At 31.7% G+C, this 17533-nt stretch overlaps 1 protein-coding gene across 36 annotated transcripts in view; it reads right to left on the bottom strand.

Annotated features, from left to right (window-relative positions):
• The window catches only part of Shal (Potassium voltage-gated channel protein Shal), a 148419-nt gene that overhangs the window by 52061 nt on the left and 78825 nt on the right, over positions 1-17533 (bottom strand). The window lies entirely within an intron of this gene.

Below are 17533 nucleotides of genomic sequence, written 5' to 3'. Positions count from 1 at the left end.
ACATTATAACATGTATATTACTTAACTATTAAAAAGTCACACATTAAATAAATATTTTTAGTATCAATGTGAGATTAATATATTATATTTTTGATAGTAACTATAAGGACCCCCCACCAGGTGAAATGGTTCATTATAACATAAAGAAGTTAGCATTCAAACAGATAACTGTATAATATTGGTAATTTTTCAAATCTATGTCAATTTCCATATATAATTATCATGTTATTCTGCTAACCCATCTACAGCTAATCTTTAAATGTCAGGCGTACCTCTTAGTCGAGTGCGTAAGGCGCTGGTATTTCATCCGGGGCTATATAATGTATTTATTTAATGTTTTGATTTTCTCAAAGTTTGTGTCTTGGTGATTGTTTCTCTTCTTTATTACTAAACACACTACTGTTTCGCTACAATATTCTCATTGAGCCTCACGGCCTATTGTAGTGTTGAAAAAATATTATATATATACCTACTTAAATAAATAAATATTTTTTTTTGTACATAAAACATCCATTATTGTATTGTGTCCATATTTATAAATACAGTGTGGTCTTGATTGAAAATATCTTCACGGACTTCCAAAAGCACAGGTGCTGTATCTCTCTTATCCAATTGCCTCAGCTTTGGTTTCCCAACCCTCATTTTCTCTTTCAAAAACGATCATCTTGCGTACTTGACATTATTGGGATATGGTTTGAGCAGGCTCCGCCAACAGTTGACTCATATCCTAAGTAAAATAATTCCAGTACAACCAAATTTTAGCGATTTTAGTTTTTAACACTGCCAACCAAATTCTGGAGACATTTTCATACATAAAAAACTGCTGACGCAATTCGCCAGCTATTTATTACACGTTGAGCTATGTTCGATTAAAATCGGGTATGCTTGGGATATCGAACTGGAAAATGACCAATATATAATGGATACTGGATATGTATAGAAAGCTGTTGGTGTTGGAGGCAAGGACGCACCCTAGGTTATCGCTCATTAGTGTTTGAATATATTTTTAGAAAATAAAATAACAAAGCTTTTATAAAAAAAAACGTTGTAAGTATTAAAACAAGAAAACTTTGTCTGGATTCAAAATAATATTAATGTACGTTGAATGACACAGCAATTATATTATAGTGAATCGATACTTTTACAACACTGTTTATTTGAAGGATGTATGTTTTATTATTATAGTATAATTAGTGCTTGATTTTAGTACAATATGTCACCATTTAAATATTTTGTATTTATCAAAGACTTGTTATCGCTCAATAAATGATTAATGATAGTCTACTGGTATTCACAATTATCAGATTTCATTTTAATGTCAACAGAAATCGTTGGCTGCTTATTGTACTGACAATACTCAAACGTATATATCGATTCGAGCACAAACAAATAATGTGATAGTATACGCATTGTCATCAATACATGTATATTGTATGTAAAGCAGGGTATTCGTAAATCTTTACAAACTGTGTCGTTGTGTATATAATTTAGGCACGAGAGACTTAAATGCCGGCCTATAGAGTCGAGGGTCCCAGGTTCGAATCCTGGGTCTGGCTAGTACACATATTGTTTTTCCATTTGTGTATGAGTCAGAGTATGGACCTAATAGGTTGAGCAAGTGGCTGACATCCATTTCTCGTAAAAACAAAAATCTGTCAATACAAACCTCCACTCTGTGGAGGCCCATATGATCCTATTAGGATCGGACATGGTCTAAAGAAGAAACAAGAAAAAGGCAAAAAATCGAATAAGCATAAGGAAAACATACATTTAGTGAGATCTCAATGCTTCAAAATATTCTCAGATGCATTTTATTATAATTATTAATATGATGAACCTTGTATCAAAGTGGGCCAAAGGCACTTTACAGCGTTTTTTTAAACATTTTAATGACAAAAAATTCTTTATATCAATATCTACCACTTTTATAATTTTGGTGCATTAAAAACGAAACGAAAAAGAACTTATGCTAAATCGACTTTTAAAATGTGCATGAATATCAAAAACGGCCAAAGGATTGGGCGAGCCAATCATAAGCCTAAACATAATATAAAAAATCTAATATGGCCGCTATAACACATCTTTCATCTGCAAGACCTAAAACGGTCAACTGAGTAGTCGGTATCAAAAGTGGCCAAGAGCATATTTTAGATTGCAAATTGAGCTTTAATAATAAAGTGACACTTAAATTTACTATTTAAAAGTATTCATTAAAGGTTATAGTATATTAAGAAAAATATATTACTTAAATATACATTGTCAAAAGTAAAACTACAGTTGTTCGCCCTTCCTGTAAAAACATCAAGGTACCTTTGGCCTACTTTGATACTGGGCGCCTCCATATCTTATTCTTTTTCTGTTTCCACTCATAATGTGGAATAAATGGACACCAAGTAGTGCCTTCAAGTAGGTCACCAGCCTTCTGGCATTTTCCCTTATTTGGCGGCATGGGTTCAACAGGCCATTTGAGGCATCCATAGCACAGCCAGGTTCACCAGCGCATCTTTATGTGATGAATGTCCCACCACCGTACATCCAGTTACTGTGGAAAGCTTTTGTACTCAAAGCTCAGTATAATATTGACCGACTAACTTTCTTTAAGGCATGCTCGCCTTTCATTTTCTTAAAGCTCGTAGGTCAAAAAGCATTTTTGTCTGCTCTCACGTAGTATAGTTTCCAATCCCGATATTCTGGCCAATTTGAATTTGTATGCACTCGTCAATTAGATCCGTGGTCTCAGCCATGACCTATTGTCGGTGAAAGCTGTTTCCTCATGTTAGGCTCACCAGGCACCAATAGCGAGGGCTGTGCGGCTGGTCAATGCACTCTCTGTAGATATAGACATTTTTAGCGATGCATTAAGTATTCTGTTTTTAAAATTATATTTTTTTTGTTTAATTTGTATTTTTTTTTTTAAATTATTGTTGTTTTTATATTTTATTTCTTTTCTATAAAAATATTTATTGCTTTTTTTCTCTCTACCTTGTTATTTCTCGTTGATTTACTTGTACTTTTATTCTAAATGTCATGTTGTGAACGTCTTGAATTAATAATTTCTTATGCGATCAACGTGTCTTTTTCAAAATAAATATTATGATTCTTCATAACGTACTATAACGAACGCATCACTGCAAACGACATTGATTATTTACCTTTAGCCGAGTACACAACTGTGAGTCCTGAGTATCTTGAATTGAGTTGAATTTTGCTTCAAAAAATCCCATTCAGATGGCGACTCATTTATTTATGAAAAAAAAAAACATTAAAAAGGTCTCCGCCTGGTTCTTGATATTTTTTAGAGGACGAATACTTTCCCCAATGATTTTTATTGGCACTATTTATTTTAATTGGCATTTATTTTAAAGATACATCATCAAGTCGTCGATTTTTAATATCAAAGTAAACTAAAGTGTATGTCAATGCAGGGCTTAAATGTCCCGAATCGCTCGAATCATTAAGTTTTTTGTGATAAATGAATTAAGAGTTTCGTTTAAATTTTAGTTTTCTACTTCGGACGACGTATTCGGTCAGAACTCGACTGGTCGTGTATAAAGTCATTTTTATTAATCCAAAAAAGAAAAAAATATTCAAACGTCATAATTCACAATACCTACTAGGACAAATCACATCAAAACTTTTCATTCCAGATAATCCCAACTAATATTACCTGGTTGAACTATATTTATAACAAACAGTGGCATCGCCCATTCCTTTTCTTAATAAAATAGAATATATGCATGACGTTTCGTCGTAAACGTAATAAAATTGGCGCCAAAAACAAGACAGCCATCTTAAGCTCAATCGAATAAGCATAGACAAATACTGGCTGTAACGAAGATTGGTCGCTCATCCCTTTGCGAGCGAAACGAAACGGCTATAGAGGTTTTTTTTCCAAATAATGTCGTCGTATTTTTTCCCCGCCGGACGGACAGAAATAACGCAATAAAGTACAGTGGTTTTATTCTCACTAGCATAGTACCTATTTGTCCTAGCTTCGTGGCTAAGCTTGGCTGATTATTGATTTTCATTTTAGTGGCGGGGAAAAAATGATGCGAAAAGCTTTAAGTGTTATTTCCCTCAAATTTGATAAAAACAGCACGCGATATAACTTTTAAGTTGTTATACAGAATTATGAATAGTTATACCTACCATTATTTTGCAAGATTTTTTTAAATATTGTTTTAAGTGATATTTTAAAAATCTATTAAATCAATAAAACGAAACACTTAGACATTGAACAAAACCTTTTCTACTATATTATGAAGTGTAAATATAAATGAAAATTCAGTTGAAAAAAATATAGGTACCCGGTCAAGTATTAGCTACAATTCTTTTCATATTGCGGCTTAATTTTTGGCAAAAATCACTATTTTCGTCAGCATATTTTATCGAAAATCTCAAGCGCTAAAATCAAATTTCGACACAACTTAAGATTTACTCAAACAGTCAAGAATTAACTAAATAACATAGTATAACGATACCCGGTGATGGTGAGTGAAAAAACAAAAGAGGTTATATTGTCAACAATTAATTAATAGGGTAAAAGAATAATGGTTTATCAACATAGAGTTATATCACAATTATTCATGTATTCTATATTAGGCAGCTCATGATGTCAACAAAACATTTTCAGACATTAAGAGAATATTTGAATGTAAAATCAAATATATGACGCCAAGCAAGTTTATTATTAGTAGATTTCGAGAAGTAAAATAACGATTTTAGATATAAAAAGTCGCTATAGGTACTTAAATATAAATCCGCAAACATACACAATATTATTAACTTTACTCTGGCTATAAAATCGACTACACTAAAAACTTTCCAGCAAAGTTATCGAGTATTTTAATAATAAAAGTTTATAAGATATAAATAGCAAAATAGAAAATATTACGAAAATGTCAATAAAGAAAATTGGAAAATATGTGACACTCGTATGAAAATTGATACTATATATAAGCATCATGGCAATCCATCAAATATCACCGAGGATTGATAGAATATATTATAACCTCTCCCAAAAACTCATATATAAAATAATGATACTCTATATTATCTACAGAACACTAAACTTATTAAGCTCCTCACTGTAAGTGGTATCAAGGATTCTCACGGCCCCATTTTGAAGGACCAATAACATTTGTTACAACACGGTATACGTCCACATAACGAATGTAATGACATGGCGTATGAAAACAAAGCGAGTATGCATGAAGACGCCGCTAATATATATATATATATATTTTAAATAAATAATAATATAATAAAAAGGCTATCATATAGACACTTTTAGAGAATTTCAATTTTAGAGACATTTAATAATATACAGTACTTTAAGAAAAACAAAAAAAAATGTTGCATTTTGTATTCTAATATATTTAATAACAAAAAGCATACAAAAATTGTTATATTTAAATATATTTAGTTTCGTAAGAGTGCCTCTCTGTAAGAAAATCAATGCTTTTTAAATTCTTCGTATAACATTAAAATTTATGAACAACAAAGGCTCCCCCGTGGCACTATTTGTTTGGTGAAAAATGTGTGAAGCCTGATTTTGTCCTTTGATTAATCTCGAAGGTTGCCTCCAACGAAAACAAATGCGTGGAATGGAAACGTTAAGCACGTTGCGTGATTTTAAAAAGTTTTATAGTCATAGATGACCTTATATAAACGTGTTGGTATTTTAAAATCAAGGACCGCTTCTTATTCTCAAAAGATTAGGACGTGTGAAAGATTTATAATTTAAACATGTATTATTGTTTTGTTTTATTTTATAAAAATAGCTTCCAAACCATCTAATTGTTATAAAATATTTGAAACTTTTATTATGTTATATATTTTATTAACTGCTGACGTTCTTTTTAAGTAAATATATCCAAGGTATATGCTATACATTTATAATAAATACATTGAATTTAACAATGTACCTAGCAGTTAATATATTTTGTAACTAGTAAGTATGTATCAATATTAGAATAGATGAGATTGTATTCGGCATACAATTTTGCATTTACGTCGTTTTACATTTGAATTGTTTTGCTTTTCACATCCTTTTCCTCATTATCGTGATAATTGAAAATACATATGTTGCCAACAATCTCCTTATATTTCGACAAATTTTGTTGTGATAGCCATTGCTAATTCAATCGCTCCATCTAGTATCTAGAACAGGGATTGCGAACCTTTTTACGTACGCGTGTCAAAATTTCCCAAATATTATTTTTCACCTGTCTGACGTGCCGAGCAGTTTTTCATGGAAAAAAATGACAAAATAGTTTTTAAGAATTATTCTATTAAAAAAAGTTTAAAAATTACAATTGAGTTCTTGATTCTATTTTTCACTGTATTTTTAGCCGAAGGCATATCTTTTATTTTTTGAATATTTATTTAGATAGTGTTTTATGGTTTGTCTCATAATACTGTTTTACTGATGAGGTTCTTCATACAATTGCCCCAGAATACAAAATACATACTGCTTTATTGCTGTCGTTAATACTCCTCAGTAATTTTGAAAGTCTCTCCTGTTCTTTTTTATTATAAGTTTTTTTAAAAATAAATTTACTTAGGTATATTATATACTTACCTAATATTTGAAAAACTTTTTTGTAAAAAAAATATTATTTAAATTATTAGTAGGTACCTTGCAAATTTTCTCTCTTTTCAAAACAAAACTTTCGCGTGCTATAGGTTTGCCATCACCGATCAAGAAGATACGCGCTATATCTCTACCAGTACCATATCTCTACCACATTTAATCTCTTTCTATCAGGTTTTCTGGAATTCCATATAGAAATATAGGAAGATTGACGGATCCTTATGATAGTATTACACTTACCATAAATTTAACTTTTGGGCTATATGTAAGTAAATTAGATCGTCGGATATTTTTTTTTAATTTTTATAATTTAACAAAATTTGCTGTAGTATGTCGTAATATTTCATTTACGTAGAATTTTATATTAATTATATATACAAATATTATTCAATATCTTCATTTAGCCTAGTAGTTGAGATGTTGAGCGAAATACTAATATAGTGACGTACTAATATATATATTAAATATATATAATACTTTCACGTGTTCTTTGAACACCCACGGTGCCAACTAAATTCAAGAAAATACTATTTGTATCGAATACAGAAATATTTAATTATTTATTTAGTGCTCTACCATTTTGATCAGATTTGAAACCATTATATAATATTATACTTACATGATTTATTATTATAACCCATTTCGATAATCGGTTATGTTGTCCTTAGCGAAACGGTGATTTTGAAATATGTGTATTTAAATTCAGCAATACCTACTTATCTAATATATAAAAATCAATATTTGTTTGTTTGTTTGTTCGTATTTTATGCGCTGCCATACCGTTCATCCGATTGCGATAAAACTTTGTCAACTTATTGCTTGCACTTGCGCGAAGAGTATAGTCTATATCTTTTATATAAAATTGAATGTCTGTCTGTCTGTTTGTCTGTCTGTCTATCTGTCTGTCTGTCCCGTATGCGTTCCTATACAATTCATCCGATTGCGATGAAATTTTGGTAAATGGTTGTATGCACACCAGCAAAGGTTTCTAAATTAGAAAAACCATCTTCTTCTTCATCTTCTTCATTCGATGCGATGAAACCTTCGTCAGTTGTTATGGTAACACCCGCAAATGTTTCTGAATTAGTATACCCATCTTCTTCTTCTTCTATTATTCTATTCTTCTATTCTATCTTCTTTTATTCTATATTCTTCTATTCGTATGCGTTCCTATACCATTCATCCGATTGCGATGAAACTTTTTTCAGTTGTTGTGCGCACACCTGCAAAGGTTTCTGAATTAGTATTATATAAAATAAAAAGTTTGTTGTTTGTTTATTCCATCCAATTTTGATTTTTTTTTACTACATATTAATACCATTAATAACGTTTTCATATTTTGGATTCGAATTAATTTAGTGTTCTTTTGTTTGACCTTTACTCCTATTTGAATTATTTTCATATTGCCATATTGTATTATACAGATATTTTAATATTAAAAAAATAATTACCTCTTATTATTTTTTAAATATCTAAGATAAGTATAACTACGAAGCGACCCTATGCGAAGCCGGCTACTTCAGCTAGTAGTTTATAATAATTAATCAATAATTAATTTTTACATGATATAAAGTTCATGGATCCTGGATCCAGTAAATGCGGGCTTGAGACCCACTGGGCGTCATATATTCTTATTCTTTTTCTTCCACCCTGTCACGTCCCAACATTGGCGCATAGGGCAAGCACAAGTTGGCGCCACTTCCCTCGGTCCATCGCCAACTCCTGCGCCTCCCACCATGTCAGACCTGAAGCACGTAGGTCGCTTTTGTAGCACCACTGGAGGGTGAGGGAGGGCCGGCCATGGCGACGGAACCCTTGAGACTGCGCCACAAGGGTACGAAGTGCCGCACTTTTTGGCGGCATCCGGAATACGTGTCCCAGCCACGTAAATCGTCTTTTCGTGATAACTTCAATCACCGAAGGCTGTTGTGTTTTCTCACGAACTCGGGTGTTTGTAACGCGGTCGTACCAATGTACCCCTAACATTCGGCGGAGACATCGATTCGCAAAACTCAAAAGCCGAGACTCTTGAAGCTTAGTAAAATGCCATGTATCACAGCCATACAGGATCACAGGTAGCACGCACGCGTTAAACAAACGATATTTGGTCCTCACAGAATACAGCCTTGACCTCAATGCGACTCCAAGTTGGTTGAACGCAGAGCCCGCCACACCCATGCGGATTCCATGCTCACTAGAAATACTACCATCATCGGCAACCGTGGCACCCAAGTATTTGAATCTAGATATCAGCTCGACGGGCAGACCGGAAACCCGCAGAGGAGTGTCGGCGTCGATGCATGCAGCACTGTACATGGATTTGCTCTTAGCCACATTCAGATGAAGACCCACACGTTTCGAGTTCGCGGCAAGCCTGTTCACGGTTACCTCCAACCTTTCAATCGTCGAGTAAAACACGACTGCGTCGTACATATATATTTTTGAAAGTTAATTTATAGTACAGGGGTGGCGAACCTATGGCACGCGTTAGAAGAGACAAAATACGTATAATAATAATAAATGACAGATCGCATTGTATAAAAAATAGCAGGCAAAATCTAGAATAAACATTATGTTTAACCTTAAAATAATTGCATAGGTCGGTCTTTAGGCCTTACGCGTCAAATATGATATTATCGCACTAACCTCATCAGGCGGTGGAGGCTGCCGCACCGCGATCCTCTAATTTTGATTGATTTACAATGCTTGAGACCATTGTAGCGAGAGATTGCAATATCTGATCAGAGCAATTCTGACGCCAATTTGCGTGTAAAGAACCAAAATAATTAATACATGAACATACAATTTCATGTCTACCCACAAAAAATTGCTGCACCAAATAAGAAACAAAAACTTGGCGGATCTTGTAGTGGTAATTCTGGAAGACAGTTTCAAAATTGGTGGACTGAAATGTATGATGTAATTGAAAAAAGTAACAAGTTATATGTGTGCTATGGTGGTGAGTGGGTGGTATCTAGAAAATCATCTTAAAAAAAAAACTATTTTTCCCCCTTGAAAAACTGCTCGTCACGTCAGACAGTCGAAAAATAATATTTGGGAAATTTTGGCACGCTTACTTAAAAAGGTTCGCCAACCCTGATTCTAGTAAGTACTTTGAGGTGTTTTTAAATTATGTATGTTCATTAAAACAATGTGACATTCTCATAGCTTGTGAATTATTTTAATTATTGTATAAAAAATAATGTATTTTACTTAAAATTTACTTTTTAAAATCCATCATATTACTTTATTTAGATTTTCATGATGACCGCTTTCTATAAGTTGCGTAATTCCAAAGAACCGTATGAATTTTATATAAAGATATTTAACCTCTTAGGTATAAAATAAACAATAATAATAATATACAATAATATGTATAAAAAGATTAGATAGGGCTATTAGTGTTACGCACAGGCGCCGAAGGACGCGAAAAACGCGTAACCCCGAGCCAAGTTTGTCCATTGTTCCGATAACTAACCAACCACTGCGTTTTCAGTCTATTTCAGTACATACTGTACCCAAGCTACGAAGAATAACTACGCCATGTTTATTTTTTTATAATATCGCCACACAACGTTATGATTTTGTGCTGAATTAATTCCGATGTAGCATTCTTTTCTACAATTATGTATATTTATACTATAAGGTCATTATAAGATGCAGTCGAAAAGCTTTTCGTTTTTTTTAAATTAATAATAAACCAATCTCCTGCATGTTGTTTTACTTCGATGTATGTTTTAAAAAACATTATATTACAAAGTTTAGTATTGTAACAAAAATACGACCATATTATGGTAATATCGATGGGAAAAGATATGAGGAAGGGGAGTCCACCAATCACCTAATTACTTGAATCCAAATTTACATATTAATAAAACATAACATGTAAAATAGCACACCAATATTAAACATTATTAACCACCCGTGTATAAATTTAATATACCACACTAAAAACTAATGTTTTACAATCAGTAGGTATCTACTATAATAGTACTTATAGATATATCGCAATACTAAGACACATACGGAGCTTAAATAATAATCTGCGTTCGTAGGTTCATATGAAATCTTATTTAGTTATGGTTCCAATATTTATGCTCGACAAATAAAAAGGATTTCAAGTTATACACACTTATATTTTTATAAAAATCGATATAAAAAAAATATTAAAACTATGAATTAGTCAAAAATCTTTACGAGGAAAAATTGAAAACTTAATAAACTAAATTTTAATAATAAATATGACCATAAAATATAATGCAATAATAACGTAACTGTGTACGTAAATATGTAACAAATTAACATTTTATAACATTTTTTTACAATTGTAAGTTTATCGTTCACTTAAAATAAAACATATTTTTTCTTTTTAATGTTTTCAGATACATATAACTCATTTAGTGCTAACACCGCGACTGGCGCGTTTGCTTATGTTGGCCATTAGATATAATCAACATGATATTTAAATGTGGTAATTAAATATTAATTAACAGGTCAGCAGTGATTGTGTTAATACAGGTGAAATAATTGTAAGTTATCAAAAAAAAATGTCTCAAATTGCAAGCTTCGTATTTTTCCGCAAGGTGCCTCTGGTAGGTAGAAGCATCACCCTTGACGGAGTGGTTACTAACTGAAAAAAATATCGTACGTTTTTTCCCTAATATAATTTAATACGGTGTCATATCATAATATATAAAAAAACATTTCACTTATTTTTTGTTAAATTCCTAGATTTAAAAAGAAACACTAATCATAATACATAATATTATAACCCCGAGATTCTGGAATATCAATCCCTGGTAAGTATCACTAAACCAGGCATATATTTTTATTTTTGTCAATCTATTTTCTTCTCTCCCATTAGGTTTTATTGCAGAGATGATATTATATTTTAACATTAAATCCTTTAATTATCAATTATAAACCTTTTGTTGTATGTTTATGTATTGAACCATTACCAAGCGGGCTATAAATAACGACGACCATAAACCACAAGTTTATTACTAATTGGAGAGAAAAGGAAGCAATGAACGCATGCGCTGTGATACGTCACACAATGTCAGTGATTTTGAACTTTGATATCATCACTAACTTAAAAGCTCTGCGATACATATTAACAAAGTAACATGTCATCGTTTTTCTCAATTTCCCATTAAGCAGATAGTTTTATAACCTTTTTCCAACTCAGTGGCATACCGTGGGGGTAGGCAGATTGAGCGTCGCTTGGGGGCGGCAATTACTCGATGGGCGGCAAATCGAGGAGAATCATTAGATATATATAGGAATAGGTACCTAAACTTAGTAATAACGGAAATATCTTTCCATTAAAAAAATCACCTCACTGATTGGAAACAAAATGTAATAATTAACATAAAAGGATTAACAGGACAGTATTTTTTTTGTCGGGTTCGCGATGTCTATTTTACTTCCGTCATCCTTGGACATCACGTCCTTGATGACCAGAATGACACGTGCAGATTTGCGAATTATATTTGAATTATGGTTGGTACATACTTACCTAATTAATTTTCCCAAATATATTTACCAAATATATTGGCGAGTTTTGAAAGTTGTCAAGTGTATTTTTAAATGTATCTGCAACCGTGGACTCGCAATATTGTCTATTGAAGCAGAGATGGCATTTAAATTGGATTTTGTGGTATATATTTTGTTAGTAATGTATCCGTACAACATATTTACTAGATACTGGAGTCATGAATGGATGATAAAAAATACTGTTTAAAAAAAATGGGGCGGAAATTTGGCCCTGACTAGGGGCGGCATTTTGTTTAGGGACGTCACTGATCCAACGCCAGCTATAATATAAATATATCAGTGGCGTTCAACCCATATATGCGGTAGTTGCTCCGCATCACCAGAAATGATCGATACAGTACTGTAATAAAATAATATTATGCAGGTATATATTTTGCAATCGTATCGTAAAATGTACTTAATTTACTTCTATAGGTTCTATAATATTAATATTATGTAATTAATTATTTAATAAAACATATTATATCGGACCTACCAAACTGCAACATCGCACAATTAGTTAGTTGCCCGTCAAGATTCAATTAGTTACAAAACCCTCAATAGACAATATGTAGCAAAAAAGGTATATGGGTATTGTTCTACAGCATCCCTACAGGCAAAAGTCACCACACGCCACTGATATATTATGATATATATGTCATTTTATCTTTTTTATAGACATGAATTAATAAAATATTATCTGGCATTTAAGATAATATAATAAACACAACTCTTTTAGCAAATAAATTGTAGTATGTGTTGAAGCATTTTTTCATTTAAATCACTTTTCTAGATGAATAATAAAATTTAATTCTGTACCTATTTTCAAAATAATCATTTCCCTCATGGTCAGAGTTTTGACCATTTAGAATTTAAATGATACATAAGTACTAAATAGATATTTGTTTTTTTTTTAAATTTCATTTCTCATCTCTTTGTTTATTCCATTTCAAAACAAAAAAATAACCCAGCAATATTGAGAAAACTTGACTACATTATTTAGAGTTGAGAGATCTCAACAAGCCACGAAATTAAAATATAGCCCATGCGAATGATCATCATGAGTAGGGAAAGTGGTTAGATAGCAGCGGTGGAGTGGTGAGATGGGGTGCGGATAGAAAGGCGAGCACTTAAATCCGATTGTTGTGTATCTCAATGATTTAAAAAAAATCAAATTGAACAGTCAACTTATTCATTCTATCTATTTTCTATATTATTATTTCACGCGGATGGCATAATGGACTACCTATCAATATCCATATAAATACAAAAATAATATTAATTAATAATTAAAATAATAAATAGTAAATAATTCTGTCAATGAAAAAAATGTAATACTACCTACTTACTCTATTTTACAGTATAATATTGTGTAACGAATTCATTCATAACTTGAAAGGATTGAATTTCGTACTTATACAAAAGTAGTAGGTAGGTACCATGCTATACAAAAATATTAAATATTTCATGATCTCACAGAATCTAAACTTGATATTATATTTTTAATCTCATTATCCTGGATCAGAAGTCTAGTTAGTGTTCCACTTATATAGAAAATGTTATTAAACAAATAAATGTGTAGATATTATTATTTAACAATAAAGTACTAAATTAAGTATGACGATTTTCCCTCCAAAGTGGAGCATATTCTTCTCTAAAGCCTCAATTACATTGAGCTTCTTTACGAGCTGTGTGTTGGCGAATTTATAATCTGCCTGTAAAGTCGCCCAGTGTCATCATCGAACAAGCTAACATGTTCGATGATTTCACTGGGCGACTTTACAGGCAGATTATAAATTCGCCAACAAACAGCTCGTAAAGAAGCTCAATGTAATTGAGGCTTAAATGTAAGTTATTATATGTCTATTCAGTATTTGTAAATTTCTTCCCCACGGTAGAATAGTGACAGAGTATACTTTCTGAAGCGGTGGTAACGTGTTCAAATCTCGGGTAATAAAAAATCACAAGTATTTTTTTCTAATATATTGGGGAATGGCAAACAATTAGTTCTCACCAAGCGATCGATGCATATGACGTATAGTATTTTCTTATTAGTGAGGGCTCTTATTATGCTTTATTTATAATTGATTACATTATAATAATTTACGATTTTTATTTGTATCTTCAATTGATATATTATGCTGCACATATCTGATTGACTCTTTTAATATTTAAAATAATTACATGCATTGATTGATCAAGCTCAACATTGAATTTTAGGCAATAAACAAAATTTTAAGCTAGATGAACCGATCGTTAGTAGGTACAGAACGTCAACCAATATTTTATAATATACGGTATAGGTATTAAATTCTCGTGAGGCATAATTACAAATAATAAAATAATGATTTTTGTTGAATTTGCAAGCCTCCGTTGAACGGCTATCTACAGTATTGCCGTTTATATTATATGTAGGTAGGGAGGTAATAAGGTTTAGCTAGACTTTTGCTAGACAACAAAACGTTTCAACCGCAAACTTATTACAGCGTTTAATTATCTAAAAATACTTTCACGACATTTTTATAATACCAGTATAATAATAAAGCACACTATCTTTGCGGAGAAATTCCGCGTAAGCTTAATTCTTAATTGCTTCCTTTACTTAACGCACCTTAAGTACGGCGGAAGCGCTAATAACTGAAAAGCTTCCCTCAAAAAAGTTACATTACTTAGCTTCGTCTTTCAGGTTGCCATCATGGAGGAAGTGCGACGCCAAAGCCTCTTAAGAAAATAAAGTTGTCATTTAAATAACGAAATAAGCGTTTATGTGAGATGTAGTTTTTGAATATTTAAAAACGGTTTTTTTCTCTGCAAATTCACTGCAACAACGATTCTTGATCCTGCACATCTATTCTATACACAAGACTGCTATCGGACGCTATCGACAGCTATCGAGGATAATTTTTCATATTTTTGTATCGAAGTATTAGCACTTATTGTAACAATTACAATAAGTTAGTTGTAATTGTTAAAATAAGTTCTATGTTTTAACATCACCTCACTTGGGTGTGCTAAATTTTAGAGCGAGATAGACAGTTTTGACTGTTTAGATGGCTAATAACATTGTAACAACCATACAAACATATAAAAAAACTATCCTCGATAGCTGCCGATAGCAGTCTTGTGTATGGAATAGATGCGTAGGAGAGAATTTACCAGTACTAAAATTAATATATCATTTAAAAAAAAAATCGATTGATATAATATGAATATCGGACTGCAAAAGAATTTACCAACTTTTTATTTTTTAACTGATTAAATTAAAAATAGATATTACATAACACTTACTAGTATATCAAATGTACGCTATTTTTTAAATGTATTTCTTGTCATTTGCCGCTTTTTAGATATTTAAAACATAATTTAACAATTATTCTTCTATATAGGACTCGGGGATTGATGCGACAAGTATTTAAATCTTCCATATGATTATACTTACTCAATATATAAAAACGTTTACGCTATTTTTTTGAAATTAAATAACTATAAATTGAGTTATGCGTCAATTACATTGAGCTACTTTACGAGCTGTTTGTTGGCGAATTTAAAAGCGGGCGATTCAGCTACTGCGATTGTGATGATGACACACAACACTTTCCATTCGCTGAGAAGCCACAAGCCAGCGACTATTTTGACAGTTTTTCTACCGGGAGGTTGCTACTGCGCTCTACTGCGCAGACGCAGTAGGCCCACACGCCGGTGTGTAGCGTGTAAAGTTGACCGGATTTCAACTTTTCTCGGTAGATTGTTTACAATCTGCTTGTTAGCTTGTTCGATGATGACACTGGGTAACTTTACAGGCATATTGCAAATTCGCCAGCAAGCAGCTCGTAGAGTAGCTCAATGTAATTGACGCATTATTGATTCATTTTATAGCGATAATAAAATCTACAAAGTTACATTATAGTCTTAAAGTATTACGCCTTTCACAGATATTATTGACTTGATTATGGTACAAAATCAACATAGGCAAACGAGTGAAAGAACAAATGTATAACTCTTATTATAGTCACGCAATTGATTTATTTAAACGGTTTCATGACATTTGGACTTTGAAAACCCTATGCTTTGAGGGCTTAGTTAGAAATTGGTCGTTGTTTAGCTGACAGATCATGTAAATGCCGTTCAAATGAGTAACTCTGAAGGTGATAACGAATAATTACACTTACTTGTGCATACTTAGGGCATGCTTTAGTTATTTATTAACATAATAATATATTGTACTCATCAGGGGGTTTCTCTTTAATCTTTAAATATTTAGTACTGTTTAAAATTGTATACGTTTCATATATTATTAATTCAGTATAAAACGCATTACTGAAATGAATAATCTTTTAATTATGAACTATTTTAGAAGCTCATCATTAAATATTTAAAAAAAAATGCAAAAACTCTTGTGGAATGGTAGACGAAAGCTTAATGTAAATTAAATTACTATTTACAGTACTAATTGGAGCTGCATTCCAAAGAGAAATGCTAAAAGTAGGTAAAGTTAAACCGATTATATTTTTTAACTCAGTGTACAATCGGAAAAATAAGTAGATATAAGTACTTATTTATGAGCCACGAAAGCCTGTAAGTATTAGACAATAAATAAAAATCCAGGTTCAATAAGCTGGTAGGTATGTTAAAATATAGTTCATAATAATGCTTGGCTTATATCCGTTGACCCATTGATAAATCATATTATTAAATTAATTTATTCCAAGCCACCAAAATTTAATTTGTTAAATTGTCTCTGGAAACTTTTTTCTACATTTTGTTAAAAATATTATATTTTATTACCTACTGAGAATAACAACTGTGTGCTATTATTTGAAAATATATTTAGTACTAGGTACTCCAAAGGTATCGATTTTAGCTACCTAATGTTTCCTTTGATGGGCATACGTAGGCTCTAGTATATGTATATATGGAGTATAAAATAATCAATAATTTATTAATATGATTGTATTTTTTTAGAATTCGAAAGGAATTGTCCTAGTAATCAAAGTAGCAAAGCGATTGCAAGATGAATTGGTTTTATGAATATTTGATTTTTTTAGTTATTTAAGATAGTTTTAAATGTTAGAGATTCAGATAATTGTCATGTTATTACGAAAGATGAATCGATCTCTACGAAATTGTACAAATGTCGTATCAATTAATTTTCATGAAAATTTCTGTTAATAGTATTATTTTTTTTAATCTATGAAAGATATTTATTTCTAAGTCATCTAGCTCGATTTGAAAGGAAAATTGTTTCTATGGCAAAAAATATAATTCGTAGAACCTATTAGGTCCATGTCCTGGATTACTCACGATGCAAAGTCAGTAAATGATTTGAAACAGAAACTCAGGCACACTTTGTCGCTACCTATTTCACTTACAGTGGGCTTGAAAAGATAACTGCATACTATAATA

This window comes from Rhyacophila brunnea, unplaced genomic scaffold, assembly GCF_057557595.1.
Source record: "Rhyacophila brunnea isolate RB1 unplaced genomic scaffold, BYU_Rbru_1.0 scaffold_4, whole genome shotgun sequence".
NCBI classification, from domain to species: domain Eukaryota; kingdom Metazoa; phylum Arthropoda; class Insecta; order Trichoptera; family Rhyacophilidae; genus Rhyacophila; species Rhyacophila brunnea.
Note: the sequence above shows the minus strand (reverse complement) of the source record. Positions and strands in the feature narration are given on the sequence as shown.